The sequence below is a fragment of the Mesoplodon mirus genome (genome assembly GCF_964341445.2).
Source record: "Mesoplodon mirus genome assembly, chromosome: 6".
In the NCBI taxonomy this organism is placed as follows: Eukaryota; Metazoa; Chordata; class Mammalia; order Artiodactyla; family Ziphiidae; genus Mesoplodon; species Mesoplodon mirus.
The window spans coordinates 135,059,984-135,079,739 of NC_138982.1; positions in this window are offsets into that span (position 1 = coordinate 135,059,984).

Below are 19,756 nucleotides of genomic sequence, written 5' to 3' on the forward strand. Positions count from 1 at the left end.
TCTCATTTCCTACTCTTAGGGTGAAGGCACTCATGGAGAAAGTGCAAAGAATTAAAAGTTCATGGGGCTTCCCTGGTGGCTCAGTGGTTGAGAGTCCGCCTGCCGATGCAGGGGATGCGGGTTCGTACCCCGGTCCGGGAAGATCCCACATGCCGCGGAGCAGCTGGGCCCGTGAGCCATGGCCGCTGAGCCTGCGCATCCGGAGCCTGTGCTCCGCAACGGGAGAGGCCACAACAGTGAGAGGCCCGTGTACCGCAAAAAGAAAAAAAAAATTAAAATTAAAAAGTTCATGATGCTTGGCATCAGATGGACCCCTACCCCTATCCCATCATCCTTTCAGTCTGCTCTTCCCCGTGGTTTTGACAACTCTTCTCTACTTATAGCGAATACTCATTCCTAACACAGCATCCTCATTCCTGTAAGAACGCCTGGCATCTTTTTGCCCTGAGAGGAGCCAGGACCTGGTCTGAGTTTTCTTATCATCCTATTCACACCAACACACGTCTTCTTAAACCGCAAACATCTTGGATCAGGCACCTCTCATGTACCGCTTCAGATCCTTTCAGGCACACTTATCTTTTGTTCCAGCCACCCAACCAACTGCACATGGAGGCATTCTGCCAGCACCTCCTGCCTCCCATCCTAGGACTTATCTGTTTTCACTGTGGCTTGGGACTCTGTAGGCACCCCTCAGCATCCTCATAAATACAATCCAGAAGTGCTGGAGAGCTAATGCTTCCTGGAGTGTTCTTTGACTAGTGAGGGATGCGAGCTGCTGGATAAATGCTTCCTCCTTTCTCATCCCAGACTGGCAGTCCTGAGACGATGTCACATGGCTTCTCAAGAGGTCCATGGGATCAAGCAACTCAGTAACATATCTTGTGCAGCTTCTCACTGCTTCACTCTCTTTTACTCCTTCTTGAGATCACATGCAGATACAATAAAGGACATGCAGATACAATTTTTTCTGATGTCTGCTCTCTGGGGAAAATGTCTGAGACACACCTTTTATTCTTCTTTCCAAATTCTTCCTTCTCTGAGCTAAAAACCAGCCCTTCCCATTTCCTGAGAGAGCTTTCTTCTACAGTGATAGCCTCACGTCTTCCAGTAAGTAGAATCTTAATAATTTTAAGAAATGTGTCCTGAGAGCTTCAAAAATCGCACTGTTTTGAGTATCTCTCATGTATGATTACCCCCAGAAAATGGAGAGACTATCCAGAACATCATGGTGATGTCTTCAGTCACTTCGGTGGCTTTGTAAAGTACAGGTGATCCTTAAACAACATGGTTTGAACTGCGTGGGTCCACTTACACGTGGATTCTTTTCATTAGTAAATATTATAGCACTACACGATCCATGGTTGGTTGAATCTATGGGCGGAACTGTGGAGGAGGAACTGCGAATGGAGGATATGGAGGAACTGTGGATGCCGAGGGTCCACTTAAATTATATTAAGATTTTCTACTTTGAGGAGGGTCGGTGCCCCTAAACCCCACCTTGTTCAAGCGTCACCTGGACTAAAGTAATTTGTCATAGAACATCACCGTAATAGCCACATTATCCATGAGCTTGTCTGGATCTATGAAGAAGAAGAGTTCCTACCACTTCATGACAGTTACAGCCTATTCAGAGATTAGTAGAGAATAACAAAGCCATGATATGATACAGATGGTGGGCAGCTGGCTAGGTTTGCTCTCCAAAAAAGTGACTCACTCCTGCACAGCACTTTCACAGCAGACATGATTCCAGTGTGTGCTTTGGCAACATTTAAAAATTACTACTTGCCTTGGATCGTGGGGTCATTGACAAACAGTAAGAACCATGAGTATCAACGTTACAAATGCCAGGGCCTATTGTACTTTCTGTCTCTAAATCTGTATTGTCTGGACTTTGAATTTTGGATGTGCACAACCTCTTCAACAGGAAAAAATAAACCTTCACTTGACTTTACAGTGTCACTCAGCTATGACTCTATTGTCAAATAGATCTACTGGACCTTCACTCGCCAGGTTGTCCTATGACTTTAGTTTTGAATCTAGTGACTCTTTCTAAGCTTTACTAGAAAGTAAAGCTTACTACTTTACTTTCTAAGCCTCTCTGTTGTATTTGACTATAAGCCAGCCTTTCCTTGGTCCCCGATTATCATCCGTGGGTCTGTGATTTTTCTCTAGTGTTTACTTCATCATTGGAATCATCTCTTTCTCTTCTTTTGTCTCTTCTTTCTCCTTCCTTTGAGCACTACCCAAAGCCCATCCTTGACTCTGATCTTCTTTTATGTTTCTTCTTCATAAATTCCAGTTCCTTGTTTCAATTATACGAAGGCCATTCAGAGAACAAGTAGTCAGCACAAACTATTAGAAATAGGAGGGCTGTCATCTTGATACTTGGTAATCCATCTTCATTTGAATGCCTCTGGAAATGAAGGGTTTACCTTCTCACACAGCAGCTTTTTTTTTTTTTTTTTTTTTTTTCATTTTTGGAGAGCTCTACTATGTAAAATGGTTTAGTATGTTTGGCTGAATCTACCTCCTCATAATTTTGAGACATGGACTGTTTTTCTGTCCTCCAAAGTACATTGAAAACATTTCCCTCTTCTTTCTGATAGCCTTTAGCAATACTCTGTCGGCTTGTATTAAGGTCCTCTTAGTCACTCAGACCCCGGATCTCAGAAGCATTTTTGATTCTTCTTTTTCCTTTAGTTCATAGAGGAAACAAGTCACTAAGTACTCAAGACTTGTTCTGAAGTTTCTCCTGCAGAAATTGCATGTTTCAAGGTAGAAGACTTAAATATTGTAAAAATAATTATATCTCAAATTAACTTACAGAGCTAATGCAACAGAGATAAAATCCCGTTGAATTTTTTTTCAAAGGAGTAAATACAAATTTTCTGAAGTTCAAACAACATAATAAACAACGAATATTCCAAAAATGTAGAGTGATAAGGAGCGATTAGTAACATGCATTATTAAAAAAAAGTTACAGTCTTTAAAATAATGTGGTATTGACTTGGACTGATCAATGGAACAGCATAAACAACTCAGAATTATCATTTATTAAACATAAAAATGTGATATATAAAAGAAGAGAATACATATCAAAGAGGAGATTAAAGATTATTCAGCAATGATTCTGGAATCACTGGTGAGGAATTTGGAGGAAAATCCAAACTTCAAATTTACTGAATGAAGTCCATATGCAATTAGTGAATTTAAAATATAATATCATAGAAAAATAAGGAGAAACTTAATTGGATGGTGTGATTAAATCTCTGGAACACTGAGAAACTTTTTAGATACGAAGTAATTGATGGTGCAGCCACCTTGGAAAACAGTCTGAAAGTTCCTTGAAAGATTAAATGCAGAGTTACCATATGACCCAACAATTTCACTGTTAGGTGTGTACCAAAGAAAAATGAAAACACACATTCACACAAAAACTTGTACACAGAGGTTCATAGCAGCGTTATTCATAATACCCCCAAAGTGAAGACACCCCACGTTGTCTTCATCCATCAACTGACAAATGGATAAATAAAATGTGGTGTATTTATACCATGGAGTATTATCTGGCAATAAACGGGATGAAGTACTGACACAGGCTGCAATATGGATAAACCTTAAAAGCATTACCTAAGTGAAAGAAGCCAGTCTGAAAATATTACATATGGTATAATTCCATTTATATAAAATACCCAGAGTAGGCAAATCTATAGAGACATAAAGTAGATTGGTGGTTGCCTAGGGCTGGGGGCTTGGGGTTAAATAGGGATGAATGCTGATATGTGTGGGTTTCTTTTTGGGGTGATGAAAAGTTTCTAAAATTGACTATGGTGATGGATGCACAGTTCTGTGAATATACTAAAACCACTGAATTTTGCACTTTAATAAGGGTATTGTATACCATATGAATTATATTTCAATAAAGCTGTTAAAAAGTAATTGAAAAAGTAAGAAAATATCAACCTATTATCATACATTCCAAAAATATTAACCTTATCCTAAATTCTTTCTCAAATGAGATAGGAGTATATGGTGTTCAAAAGGGCAGAGAGATTAAATGAAGTAAGAGCTGAACATTTTTCATTGGATTTCTTTTTTCCCTCTTATTAACGGTGGTAAAAGTCATTAAAATGTCCTGTAACCAGATTGCACTGTAGCTTACTTCAATTCAGTCTTTGCATTTCTCTATGAAGTCTCCACCTCATAACACATCCTCCCCAGAAATCATCCTTTACCAGGAGCACAGAGGAGAGCTCCCGAGATCAACCTCTTCATTTCTGAGGTGAACCCACTAGATGTTAATACTGAGCTGTAAGGAAAAATGATCCCAACTCAAACTAATTGGAAAAGAAATAACACTGCTGCAAAGGGCACTTTAAGAAGCGCTTTTTGTTTATGGAAACAAACCAGCAAGTCCTCTAAGTATAATAAAGGAGAGTGTTTTACAGTTAAGCGCGATTTGGAGTGAAGCATTCAGATGTTGCTGCTTTGTTGGTCCAGGCTGTTAATGCTCTGCTGGTCCTTCCCATGGGGCCTCTTCCTTAGGAATCACAAAGCTTCATCTGTGGCACAGAGTTGCCACACTCCCAATACAGGGCAATCTTCTTCCTCATTCTCCTGGCAATCAGTTCAAAGTTCCTTAGCTTTCCAAAGTAGAAATCCTTTGCTTCTCCTATTTGTCAGCTCTTTCAATACATTCACCTGCGACATTAATCTCACTATTTCATAATACCCATTGCCTAAGCCAAGATCTTTTCTCCCAGCTAGAACTGTATTAGTATTTGAGTCTAACTGGCCTCCAAGGAGCTGCACTGCTGGCTTGTTCAAACTCTAACAAGGGAAGATGCCCCTGATATATCTTGACCTTGTCTAGCAGCTACAGTAGGGTCATAGTCTTCTCCATTGTACTCGCATAAAAGTTTTCTTGAACCACTGAGCAAATTTAAAAAGATTTGAAACATTCCTTTCAATGATTTGTCCACAAGAATTATTTTGTCAACATCCATTCTCTTAAAACCTGCTTGTAATATTTTAAAATTCTGGATATATTCATGATTTGGCTTAGTTTGGAGTTTCCTTTTCTTCAAGGCAGTATAACCAGGGAACAGCATATCCATTAATAGACCGTCAGCAGCCCCCATGCATAACTGTTCCGTCTTTTTTGGGGCCGATGGCAGGAATCATTCATTAAAACCAGTATCACCTCTTTTTACTGGAAGCGGACTTAAAATTGGAATATGATAATGGAAGGACACCCTTTATGCTGTGAACATAGAGATATTTTAGAGATGCCACAGAAGTGGATGGCTGGTCATTTAGAAGGTGATCATGGTTCAGGATCTAGTCTAATTTTGAGGCAACAGAAATTCCATTTTTTCAGTGAACTTGGAAGTGACCATGCTCTGAGGAACTGGCTCAAGCTACCTAAAGTCTTAGGAGACTGAAGTATAAACCTGGTGGGCATTTGACTGCCTGGGGCAGGGTACAGCTAATGAAAGGCAGGGGAAGGTAGGGGAAGGGAATGGACACCTATTAGCTTTTTTATTAACTTTGTACAGAGAGCCCAGCTAGCAAAATCTATATCCACGAGGGAGGGGACTCTTAGGAGACCTGGGAGATGAATCGCCCAGGTATTTAAACAACCAGTGTAATGGTATCTGTAGGTTCACGTATCCCAGATGCGGGAACTTGCTGGGCCTAGTTCCTGAATCCCCACCAAGCCTGTGCCTTCAGCTAAACTGGAGATCTACTGGCTGCCTGCTCAAGGGCAGGTGGCTGGAATCCACCGACAGCTAGACGGAGAGAGCCCTGGCCCAGAGGACCAGAGACTGGGGCTCCATCACCCAAGAGAGAGCGCCTGTAGCACTCAAAGTGGAGGGCTGCTTCAGCTTTGGGGTGCCATCCTTCACTTACAGCCTACATTTTCAGTTAGTATCGTGCCTCCGTTATTAAATACCCACTTCCTGATATTTGCTAATCTATCTGGACCACGAGCATCTCTTCAGTTTTCTGCTTCCAACGCTTGTAGCTGTCTGTAGCCTCCATACATCCCCACAGACTATGGATTTCTGACCAGGTACGCCACCTACTGGTGACACTGGATTCTCGCAGAATCAGCCCTTAAACCCTGCTGTCCCAAAGGTTTACCAGCAACACTTACCTTAACAAACTCTCTGTTAGAGGAGGTGCTCGCACTCGCTGGATCTAATTTCTTCGAGGAGTGTCAAACTATCGACAAAAAGTTAATCTCTGTTAGAGATGCTATCCATGAAGCAATAAGAGATTAATTTTGTTATAAACCAGACACTGATATGATTAAAGCAGAAACAAAAATCAGCTTCTTGTTTTGATGGGAGGGGGAGAAGGGCCCAGCTAGTCAAGAGGATGGGAAGAAAGGCCTATGGCACTAGTTATTCAACCTTGTACTAATTCTGATTGATTTCTCCTAATAGGTAGCTCTCAAATGGTGGTTTGGGTGTCTATATAAACCCTTAAAGTTTATTGGGGAGGAATTAGCAGACACTAGATATTTCAGATCATAGATCTATCATTTGTGGGACTTGCCCAAAATAATGTTTTTATAAACTCATGGAATCTGACTGGCTTTAGGTGACAAAGCAATATTACTATTTGGTCAGTTAGAAGTGAAATTAAGGGTTATGGTTCACAGAATTTTTAAAAAATCAGTTTTTCAGTGTTTTAAATGCCACTTGCAAAAGCAGGAAATGCTGTGTTCAACTGGCTGATAAAATTAGGATGACAGTAATAAATCTTTTAATAAAAAGCATGGTATAGCAGTAAAATTACTGCAGAAAAAACACACCCTTATAGCGGCAAAATCACAAAATGTTGTATCTGCATAATGTCATTTGTTTGGGCAGGTGAGTCATAATTCTGTACATTGCAGTTTTTCTATGTTTTATGAACATGTAGTAAAAATATTGTGAAAGTAAAGAACTATTTAAAGCACTCTAGGTAGTCATAAATATTTACTTGTTATAATAGATGAGCATAAAAGACTTACTGCAAAGTCTACTGGACCTCCAAGAAGATTCTGTTTTGCTATGTTTCTGATTTCTGCAGCATCTTACCAGAAAATGTGCCTCCAAATAGACAAAGAACACACTGTCCGGTTCATGTTTGCACCATCAAGGTTGGAGATTCTGTCCCCTTGATCAAATGATTTTTATTGGATTTCCACAATGCACTGTGCATTTCAGAATGTGGAAGTAGACAGAGAGAAGACAAAAATACACCCCCATGGAGCTTATTCTTGGTGGGGGCAGTTTGGGGGTAAGTAGCAGGGATGCACACAGATCAAGATTAAATGAAATGATGAATAGAGTAATTCAACCCACTTACATATGTTTGGCTTTTGATAGGAGTGGATCATAAATTCTTCATTTGTCCTTTCTTTATTATGTTTTTCTGTTGCTTTTCCGTCTTCTTTGCTACCCTCCACTATTGAATATCCTTTTCTTCCCTTAGTTACTAAAATTTCTGAACTTTGTTAGGCATAGATCTGCCAAGTTGAGAATGTCTGTCCCTTGTAACTGAGTGTAACTACTTCTACAGCAACAACAAATAATAATAATGACAAAAGCAAGAACCTATATACCACTTAATAAGTGTCGGGCAGTGTTTTCAACACTTTTTGCGTATTCCTCATGGAAACCTCTCAACTCTATGTGGTGGGTGCTACAAATATCCTTACTTTTCAGATGTGGAAACTAAAGAACAGGGAGTAACTTGCCCAGGATCTCACAGCTAGTGAATCCTAGGGCTGGGATCCCTAGGAGCCTTTCCCTAATCTGAAGTTTTAAAGATATTTCTTAATATTTTCTTCTGAACATTTTAAAGTTTTGCTTTTCACATTTGAGTTATTAATCTATCTATAATGAATTTTGAGCATGATATGATGTAAGTATCCATTTTTATGTGAATAACTCATTTTCCCAGTTCCATTTATTGGTATGCAAACATAAAATTTCTATCTATGTCTGAGATTGTTTCTGCTTTCTATACTATTCTCCCGGCAAATTTGTGTATCCCTGTGCCAATATCAAGTTGCCTTAATTGATTTAAATCCCAATAAATTCTTTTTTTTTTTTTTTTTTTTTTTTTGCGGTATGTGGGCCTCTCCTGTTGCAGAGCACAGGCTCTGGACACGCAGGCTCAGCGGCCATGGCTCACGGGCCCAGCTGCTCCGCGGCATGTGGGATCTTCCCGGACCTGGGCACGAACCCGTGTCCCCTGCATCGGCAGGCGGACTCTCAACCACTGCGCCACCAGGGAAGCCCCCAATAAATTCTTTATATCACTTTATTCCTCTTCTCCAGGAGTGTACTGTACTGGTTACTCTAGACCCATGCTCCTCTCTAAAAATTTTAGATCCAGCTTTTCTCATTTCCCAGAAAACTCCCTAAGGATTTTTAAAAATCAGGCTTGCAATAAAGCTGTAGATAAATTTGGAGAGAATTTGAATTTTGTGATAATGACTTTCCCTATCTGTGAATATGACATACACTTCCATTATTTGAATATTCTTTAATGTCTTTTAATAGAGTTTGAGACATTTCCATAGAGATCTTGCACATTGTTCGTTAGACTGATCAAGCAAATGTTTATTGGAATAAAACCTCTTTGCAACAGAGTTCACAGGTCTTAATTGTGTATAAGCTCCATGAATTCTCACAAATTGAATATGAATTTGTCACCAGCACTCAGGTCAAGGAAGAGACCTTTACCAGACTCAGAAGTCCCCTTCCAGTCTTTCCCCCTCCCCCAGATAACCACTACTCTGACTTATAACACCCTAGATTGATTTTATACCAGTTTTTGGACCTTATATATATATGGAAACATTATTTTTGTATTTTGTTTCTTGCACTCCATGTGATGGTTATAAGATCTATTCATTTCAATAGTTATGAATGACTCATTCTCACTGACTGCTTTACATTATTCCACTGTGTGAATACAACACAATATATTTACCCATTCTCTCTACTGATGGGCATTTGGCTTATATTACGATTTCAGCTATTACAAATAATGAGGCCATGAACATTCTTACGAATGTCTTCTGGTGACCATTGGTATACATCGCTGTTGAATACATGCCTAGGGGTGGAATTGCTGGGTCATAGAGTACACAAGTGTTTCAGCTTTAGTACATATTGTGAAGCAGTTTCCAAAGATGGTTGGACCATTTTACACTCCCACGAGGAGTATATGAAGGTTCCAGGTTTTCCTTATCCTATCCATACTTGGTAGTGTCTTATTTATTTTTGTCATTCTAGTGGGTATATAGTGGTATAGCATTGTGGACTTAGTTGACCTTTTTCTTTCAAATTTTTTTAAAAAACTTTTTATTTTATATTGGAGCATAACTGATTGATGATAATGTTGTGATAGTTTCAGGTGCACAGCAAAGCAACTCAGCCATGCATATGCATGTAGCCATTCTCCCCCAAACTGCCCCCCATCCAGGTTGCCACATATTAGTTGACCTTTTCTTGATAACTATTTGATGGATATCTTCTTTGTGAAATGAATAATTGTCCATAATTTTGCCCATTTTTCTATTGGGTTTTCTAGCTTCTAAAACATCACTTTATAGGAGGTCTTTACTAATCTACATATAAGTCCTTTGTTGAGTACATGTATTTTAAATATATTTTCCCACTCTGTGGCTTACCCCTTCACACTAAATGGTGTCTTTCCTTTTTTTTTTTTAATAAGTGTCTTGGACTAGCACTCGATGATCTTATTTATTTATTTATTTATTATTATTTTTTACTTAATTTATTTTTGGCTGTGTTGGGTCTTTGTTGCTGTGTGTGCGTGGGCTTTCTCTAGTTGCAGCGAGCAGGGGCTACTCTTCATTGCAGTGTGTGGGCTTTTCATTGCAGTGGCTTCTCCTGTTGCAGAGCACAGGCTCTAGGTGCCCGGGCTTCAGTAGTTGTGGCTTGTGGGCTCTAGAGCACAGGCTCTAGTAGTTGTGGCGCACGGGCTTAGTTGCTCCGCGGCATGTGGGATATTCCTGTACCAGGGCTCGAACCTATGTCCCCTGAATTGGCAGGCAGGTTCTTAACTGCTGTGCCACCAGGGAAGTCCCTAAATGGTGTCTTTTAAGAAACAAAATTTCTTAGCTAAAAGGTTTTCTAATTCACTTATTTTATTTCTTTACTATTATCACATTTTATGTGTCAGTTTAATAAATCTCTGCCTACTTCAATACATGAAAGTATCCTGCTATGTTCTATTTCAAAAGTTTTATTGTTTTACTGGGTTGCGTTATATGAAATTACCAATAGTCAACCTACAAAACCATCAGTTTCATGTGGTTCAACCAAACATATTTAACCTGCAATCGATCTGGAATTGATATTCATATTTGATGTGAGGTGGGGATCAAGACTTTTTTTTATTCAACTGTCCCAGTGTTAGCTTTTCATAAATTAGATGACTGTATATAGATGGGTCTCTTTATTGATACATTATTGTGTTCCATCGGTTTATTTGTTTATTCTTGTGCCAGTACCATACTGTCTTAGTTACTGTAGCCTTACAATAGGTCTTTTATAAATATGTCCCAGTTTGCTCTTCTTCAAGATTGCTTGGCTCCCCTTAGACTTTTGCGGTCCCATTTAATTTTAGAATCTCCTGTTTTCCAATGATTGCTTTATATATATATATTTTTTTTTCTTTTTTTTGCGGTACGCGGGCCTCTCACTGTTGTGGCCTCTCCCGTTGCGGAGCGCAGGCTCCGGACGTGCAGGCTCAGTGGCCGTGGTTCACGGGCCCAGCAGCTCCGCGGCATGTGGGATCTTCCCGGACAGGGGCACGAACCAGTGTCACCTGCATTGGCAGGCGGACTCTGAACCACTGCGCCACCAGGGAAGCCCTGCTTTATATATTTTGATGTTATTTTATGTGATGCCTTCAAGTTTAGAATTGTTTTCTTAGTAAATTGAATTTTATATCAAAATTGTTATTTTGTCTATAATTAATATGGCTATCTTAGATTTTTGGTCTGGCATATCTTTATTCATCATCACTATTCTCTTATCCATATGTTTTGGGTTTATCTTTTGTCAATAGAATATAGCTAAATTTTTAATCTAAACTGTTTTAACGTGATAATTTGAACCAGTAATATTAGTATTATTATTGTTATATTTAGATTTGTTTTTATTATTTTTCTCTGTACAGGATTTATTTATTTTTTTTATCCCCATCACATCCTCTATTTTTATTCTAAACTTTCCAAAGTTTGCTTTGCCAAGGCCTATAGGTCACATCTGATAATGCTTATCATTCCCAATTTGGCTGTGATTTTTAATTTATTTATTTATTTATTTATTTTTGGCTGTGTTGGGTCTTCGGTTCTGTGCAAGGGCTTTCTCTAGTTGCGGCAAGCGGGGGCCACTCTTCATCGCGGTGCGCGGGCCTCTCACTGTCGCGGCCTCTCATTGCAGGGCACAGGCTCCAGACGCGCAGGCTCAGCAGTTGTGGCTCACGGGCCTAGTTGCTCCACGGCATGTGGGATCTTCCCAGACCAGGGCTTGAACCCGTGTCCCCTGCATTGGCAGGCAGATTCTCAACCACCGCGCCACCAGGGAAGCCCATAAATCTTAAGTTTTTACTCAGAGTTTTGGATCATCAGTTCATCTGTATTTTTTAAATTAATTTTTATTGTAGTATAATTACTTTACAATGTTGTGTTAGTTCATCTCTAGTTTGAAAGTCATTTCTTAATACCATATGCCCAAAACGAGATTACCAAAGCAGACTATCACATCAGGAAGTTTTGCTGACATGAACACATATGTAATCTTGAGTCCATGGGACTGGGTTAGGTGAAGCTTTCGACAAAGAATCAAAATATGTACACAAACAAGGGAAAGTAATAGTAATAATGAGGGAAACAGCAAATTAATCATGAACTAAAGATACTTTTATTCTCTCCTCATTCCCTTTCCTGTCTAGCTCAAGTTTCTGGTGATTTCTATAGGAAAGAAGTACCCAATTACGTGTTTTTTCTTTCTTTTTAAATAAATTTTTTTTATTTAATTTTTGGCTGTGTTGGGTTTTCGTTGCTGCTACTCTTTGTTGCGGTGTGCGGGCTTCTCATTGCGATGGCTTCTCCTGTTGTGGAGCACAGGCTCTAGGCACGTGGGCTGCAGTAGCTGTGGCACGTGGGCTCAGTAGTTGTTGCTCGCGGGGTCTAGGGCGCAGGCTCAGTAGTTGTGGCGCCCGGGCTTAGTTGCTCCGCGGCATGCGGGATCTTCCTGGACCAGGGCTCGAACCATTGTCCCCTGCATGGGCAGGCGGATTCTTAACCGCTGCGCCACCAGGGAAGTCCCACGTGTTTTTTCAATTCACTGAAATATACGTTTTAAGGTAGAAAGAAGTTCAAACATTTTCCTGGGAAAGCTTAAATGTGATTCAGCTTAAAATTGAGATTGTGCTATAAATATTTTATCCACCATTAGCTCAAGAAAATGAAAGGAAACATTGCTTTTTCTTGCACTAGATGGCAGTGTTTCTCTGCAAACCAAACCAGATTGACAGGCTAGCCAGCTTCCTCTAGGAGGTGCCCAAGCTCTCTCAGTAGCTTTCCTGACTCAGGAAGTCAATTTAGAAGTGGTACAAGCTTCTATTTTCTGAGGAAGGAGTGATACTAACGGTCCCCTGAGGACTGAGACTGAGTTAGAAGTAGGGAAGGGAAGAGAATGTAGGAAAGAGAAGAGAAGGTATACTTAATTACAGCAAACACTTCAGTGAAAACACAGCAGGAAGCAGATACTTTTCTGAGGAAGTGTCTTTGGACCTAACTTTGGATTTGAGAATGAATCTTGCTTTCCTTCTTTCTGATGTTCTATATTCACAAGCTTTCTTTATCCGATTGTCTTGGAAAGAATCTGAATAATAGGCAGTGCAGCTTTAGGTCTTAATATGACTCAGCTAGGAATCAATTCACCTTATAAGATGCTTACTTTACGTTATTGTGCCTATTAATTAAAAAAATTTTTTTTCCAGAACATTTCTTTTAGTATTGTCACTTTTCATCAATAGACATTTATGGAGATAATTCTATGTTCAAAATATTGTGCTAGCCAGGGAATTATATTCAATATCCTGTAATAAACCATAATGGAAAAGAATATGAAAAAGGATATATCTGAATCACTTTGCTGTACACCAGAAACTAACATAATATTTTACATCAACTATACTTCAATAAAAAATAAATTTACAAAATAAAAAAAAGAGAGATAAGGGAAAGTAATAAAAAATAATTGCACTAGCACTTTGGTATATACAAAGAAGTACTTGGTAGGTACTGAAAAAGTGCTATTATCTTGCTGTATAAGCATATTGGGTTGTCAAAAATGGCACAGCCAGCCACCTCTCTATGAAGGGGCTGTATTTTCAAATTTTTTGGAACTCAAAATATACTTTCTAATTAAAATGTTCCTACTACATGGCTGTCAGTTTTCTGAATTAACCCATAATATTAATACTTCATATTTTTTTATCATTTTCCTTTATCATCAGAGTAATCTATTATTATTTTTTTTTTCTTTTTTTTTTTTTTTGCGGTACGCGGGCCTCTCACTGCTGTGGCCTCTCCCACTGCGGAGCACAGGCTCCGGACGCGCAGACCCAGGGGCCATGGCTCATGGGCCTAGCCGCTCCGCGGCATGTGGGATCTTCCCGGACCGGGGCACGAACCCGTGTCCCCTGCATCGGCAGGCGGACTCTCAACCACTGCGCCACCAGGGAAGCCCATTATTATTATTATTATTATTATTTGCGGTATGCGGGCCTCTCACTGTTGTGGCCTCTCCCGTTGCGGAGCACAGGCTCCGGACGCGCAGGCTCAGCGGCCATGGCTCACGGGCCCAGCTGCTCCGCGGCATGTGGGATCTTCCCGGACCGGGGCACGAACCCATGTCCCCTGCATCGGCAGGCGGACTCTCAACCACTGCGCCACCAGGGAAGCCCTGATTATTTTTAAAAATATAAATATAAATAAAAATACTGTAATCATCCCAAATTCCATCCCCAGAGATAACCACTGCTAACATTTTGATGTCAATATTTTTCCCTGTTCATTACAAAAACATTGTCATAATTTTTAATTATCAGGGGCATTTCGCTTCATCAATTAAAATTCTTCAAACATGTGCACTCTGGAGAGAGACTGCCTGATTTGATTTCTGGAGCTAACATTGAGCTTGATCTCTTTATCTGTAAAGTGGAAGTAATGAGAATCCCTCCAACACAGGATTATCTATAAATGAGGTAATACAGGTAATGTTCCCGGCATGTAAGTAATACCCAATAAACGTTAGCTTTTATGTTGTTATTACCATTATCACATAAAATTTTCTCCTATTATAAAATCGATTAAAAGTCTAGAAAAGTCAAAGGAGTATAAATAAGTACATAAAAATCACATATGGTCTCACTACACAGAGATGATCATTGTTAATCTTCCAATTCTTTTTTAATGGTTTTCTTAAAAAAATCCAAATAGGGATCCTACTGTGTGGTTTTGTTTGCTGCTATTTGACTTATTATTATCTCACCAAAAAAAAAAAAATCCTGATTTTATTGGCTGCAAGATAGTCTATTGTACAGAAGTATTGTAATTAACTATTTCCCTATTACTGGATGTTTGAGTGCCTTCTAGTTTTTTGCTATTATAAACAATGATGTGATGAATAGTTTAGATATAAAGCTTTGTTTGCATTTGGCTTATTTATCTAGATTAATGTAATAGAACTGGAATTATTAAGTTGATGTATATGAACTGTTGTTTTTGTTTGTTTGTTTTTTTATTCTTTGGCTGCCTTGGGTCTTGGTTGCTGCATGTGGGCTTTCTCTAGTTGCGGCAAGCGGGGGCTACTCTTCGTTGCAGTGCGTGGGCTTCTCACTTCAGTGGCTTCTCTTGTTGCGGAGCACGGGCTCTAGGAGTGCAGGCTCAGTAGTTGTGGCGCACGGGCTTAGTTGCTCCGCATGTGGGATCTTCCCAGATCAAGGCTTGAACCCGTGTCCCCTGCATTGGCAGGCGGATTCTTAACCACTGCGCCACCAGGGAAGTCCTATGAACTGTTTTTCAATTCTTGATTTACACTGGCTAAATTCTTTTTAGAGCATTTCAACTGATTTATATTTCCTCCAGCCTCAGTGAGAGTGCCTGTTACTTTAAGTACTCTCCCATTTCAAATTTTGGCTAATTTGAAAAGTAAAAAGTGCAATCTCGTTTCACTTGGCATGACTTTGATCAATGATGTGGCAAGATTTTTTTTCCTATTATCATATGTTCTGTGAAATATCTTTTTCCTTTGTCCATTTTCCTAGCGTGATCTTATTTTTTAAAAGTCAATTTGTGTCAGTTTTTTATATAATACATATGCTAACTCATGACCATATTCATAGTAGTTATTTTTTGAAATTTGAAGATTACTTTTTCTTAGGCTTACAGTGGAATTTTCTTGAGGGAAAGAAAATTTGAATTTGTGTGCAATCAGACCTGTTTAATTTGTATGTGTGTTGGTGTTGGGGGGGTGGATTTCGTCTTTTGTTTTTATGCTTGAAAGCATCCTTCCTCACCCAAAGATCAGGTTAAATTTTCTTCCACAACAAAAAAGTAATCTGTGGGGTGAAGCTTTGAGACTGTGTGACTCTCTTGTTCCCCCCAAAAAACTCTCACTACTTGCTTTTTAAATCCATTGATAGCTCGTGCTTGAATCAATTATTTCATTGATGATTGCAATATATAATTAATTCTTTAAAATGTAACAATTTTAATCCATCTGGACTTTGGTTTGAATACAGTATGAGAGGAAAAGTTAAACTGACTTTATTCTTTCCAAGTGTGGATATTTACTTTTTATTAATTAGTTTTTTTTAACTGAAAAAGTAACACTGTGTGATAAAAATGCAAACAGTAAAAAAGGAAATACAATAAAAGTAAGTTCTCCTCTTACAGTCTTGGTGGGAATGTAAATTGGTGGAACCTCTATGGAGAACAGTATGGAGGTTCCTTAAAAAACTTAAAATAGAGTTACCATATGATCCAGCAGTCTACTCCTGAGTATATATCTGGAGAAAACCATAATTCGAAAAGATATATACATCCAGTGTTCATTGCAGCACTATCTACAATAGCCAAGACATGTAAGCAACCTAAATGTCCATCAACAGATAAATGGATAAAGAAGATGACGTGTATATATATATATATATATATATATATATATATATATATATATATTACTCAGCCGTAAAAAAGAAAGAAATAATGCCATTTGCAGCAACATGCATGGACCTAAAGATTATCATACTAAGTGAAGTAAGTCAGACAGAGAAAGACAAATATCATATGATAATCACATATATGGAATCTAAAGTATGATACAAATGAACTTATTTACAAAATGGAAACAGACTCACAGACATAGAGAAAAAACTTATGGTTACCAAAGGGGATAGCTGGGGTGGGGGGATAAATTAGGGGTTTGGGATTAGCAGATCCAGACTCATATATAAAATAGATAAACAACAAGGTCCTACTGTATAGCACAGGGAACTATATTCAATAACTTGTAATAAACTATAATGGAAAAGAATAGATATATACATATAACTGAATCACTTTGCTGTACACCTGAAACTAACACATTGTAAGTCAACTATACTCCAATTAAAAAAAAAGTTAAGTTCTCTTCTCACCCTGGCCCTTCAGTTCCCCTCTTCAGAGTCAGTGTCGCCTGTTTCTTGTATAACTTTCCAGAATTATTCTGATACACAAGTTCGTGTGTGTGTAAGTCCAAGTGTGTGTGTATGTTTGCCCATTTTTACATAATGGAAGCATACTACACATACTGTTTTGTCCCTGGATTCTCTCTTAACATTTCTGAAATTCATTTCTTATCAGTACATAAAAGGCTACCTTAGTCTTTTTTTTTTTTTTTTTTTGATGACTGCAAGAGAGCTGTATTTGAAAGATGTATGGTTTATTTGACTCATTTCTAACTTCAAAATAGACTTTCATGAGCTGGACTGGGAATGTGCCATGCCTTATTTTGACTTTTCTGTGGGAATAGATGTACTGTCACCAGTGGCCCCTGGAGCATTTGCAACCCCTACTAGTAGGTAAGCTCACTGAGGGCACTGGTTTTCTTCTTCTCTGCTGTACCCCCAGTGTCTGTCGCCGGGGTAGGTGTAAGTTAGCTCCCTGTGCTCCCCTAATCTTCTGTTTTTCAGCCTTCATACTCAACTTGTAGCCCTGAATTGATGAGCCCTTTGACAAATCTCCTTTCCCTTGCTCCGCTGGAGGCTACTAAGTACTGAATAGTGAATGTGGTAACTTGGAGGTGCCCGAACAAGTGGGACAATTCGAAAATTGTTAACAACTAACCTCTGAGAGATTGATCATAAGTACAACTTAATAAGTGCCAGTTGAAGAGCAAACCACTGGATGTGACCCCTCGTCATGACTGCCACTCCTGCTCATCGCAATCTCCGACTATGACCACTTATCTTGGGAACACCCAACTCCCACAATTTTTGACCCAACTCGGACCTGTAATCCATTGTTGCTATCGATTTCACACTACATTTTTTTTTTTTTTTTGGCTGCGCTGTGCAGCATGTGGGATCTTAGCTCCCCAATCAGGGATCAAACCCGCATCCCCTGCAGTGGAAGCAAGCTCGGAGTCCTAACCACTGGACTGCCAGGGAAGTCCCTGTCACTACTTCTTATCACTATCACATCCTCATGTCTTTCCATGCCCAGCTGAACTCTCAATAGTTCCATCATGATATTCAGAGAAAGGGGAGAACAGAATAGACAAGAGCAGTCAGAGAATGTGGGACTCAAACGGATCCTTTGGTGAGTGGGTGATACTGACGTATGAGTTCTGGGCTGTGTAACAAAGTACCAGAGACGGGTGGGCATCGACTGCAGATATTATTTCCTCACAAATCTGGAGACTAGGTCTTGGAACTCCAAGGTCAAGGTATCGGCAAAATGGATGTCTTCTGAGGCCTCTCCCCTTGGCATGTAGGTGGCTGTCTTCTCCTCACCTCCTCCCATGCTCTTCCCTCCGTGCACGTCTGTGTCCTCCTCTCCTCTTCTTATAGAGACACCAGTCATATTGGATTAGCCCCACCCATATGACCTCATTTTAACTTAATTATTCCTTTAAAACACAATCTCCAAGTAGAGTCAGATTCTGAGGTTCTGGGGTTAGGACTTCGGCATATGAACTTCGAGGGAACAGTTAAGCCCATAACACTTGGAAAGGTTGGGGAAGGAGAACGACTTCTCAGGAAAAGAAACAGTGTGAACAAATAGCTGATCAAGAGCGAGCAGGGTGTAGTGAGCTAGAGAGTGGAGTCCTGGAGGAGAGGGTTGATTGACATCAGGGAGGCAACAAGGAGTACAAGTGGGCAGGGGCGTAGGCCAGAGCATGGGGAGGGGCGGTGCTCTGTGGATCGGAGCAGTGACGTGATGGAGGTGACATTTTAGGCAGGCAAATCTCGTCTCATATTAAGTACCTAAGAGTGGCCCTGATGTGTGGGGGAGGGGATAGGATGCGTGTGCAATAATATAACTGGAAGGGGCAGCTAAAGGCTTGAGAAACAATTTGAAGGAGGAAATAATAAGACTTGGAGACAAGGGGCATAAGGGCTGGAGGTGGGGATGGGGGATGGGCTGGGGAAGCAGAGAATTTTCTAGCTAAGAAATTGGAATGTAGGTGGTGCCAGGGAGCAGGAAGCTATGTGGTGTTCTCGATTTAAAAGCAGGAAAAGGTAACCCTCAGACTGGGAGAAAGTATTTGCAAATGAAGCAACTGACAAAGGATTAATCTCCAAAACATACAAGCAAGTCATGCAGCTCAATATCCAAAAAATGAACAATCTAATCCAAAAATGGGCAGAAGATCTAAATAGACATTTCTCCAGAGAAGATATACAGATTGCCAACAAACACATGAAAGAATGCTCAACATCATTAATCATTAGAGAAATGCAAATCAAAACTACAATGAGGTATCACCTCACACCAGTCAGAATGGCCATCATCAAAAAATCTAGAAACAGTAAATGCTGGAGAGGGTGTGGAGAAAAGGGAACCCTCTTGCAGAGGTGGTGGGAATGTAAATGGATACAGCCACTATGGAGAACAGTATGGAGGCTCCTTAAAAAACTAAAAATGGAACTACCATATGACCCAGCAATCCCACTACTGGGCATATACCCTGAGAAAACCATAATTCAAAAGAGTCATGTACCAAAATGTTCATTGCAGCTCTATTTACAATAGCCCGGAGATGGAAACAACCTAAGTGTCCATCATCGGATGAATGGATAAAGAAGATGTGGCACCTATATACAATGGAATATTACTCAGCCATAAAAAGGAATGAAACTGGCTTATTTGTAGTGAGGTTGATGGACCTAGAGACTGTCATACTGAGCGAAGGAAGTCAGAAAGAGAAAGACAAATAACGTATGCTAACACACATATATGGAATCTAAAAAAAAAAAAGAAAAATAAATGGTCAGAAGAACCTAGGGGTAAGACAGGAATAAAGATGCAGACATACTAGAGAATGGACTTGAGGATATGGGGAGGGGGAAGGGTAAGCTGGGACAAAGTGAGAGAGTGGCATGGACATATATACACTACCAAACGTAAAATAGATAGCTAGTGGGAAGCAGCCACATA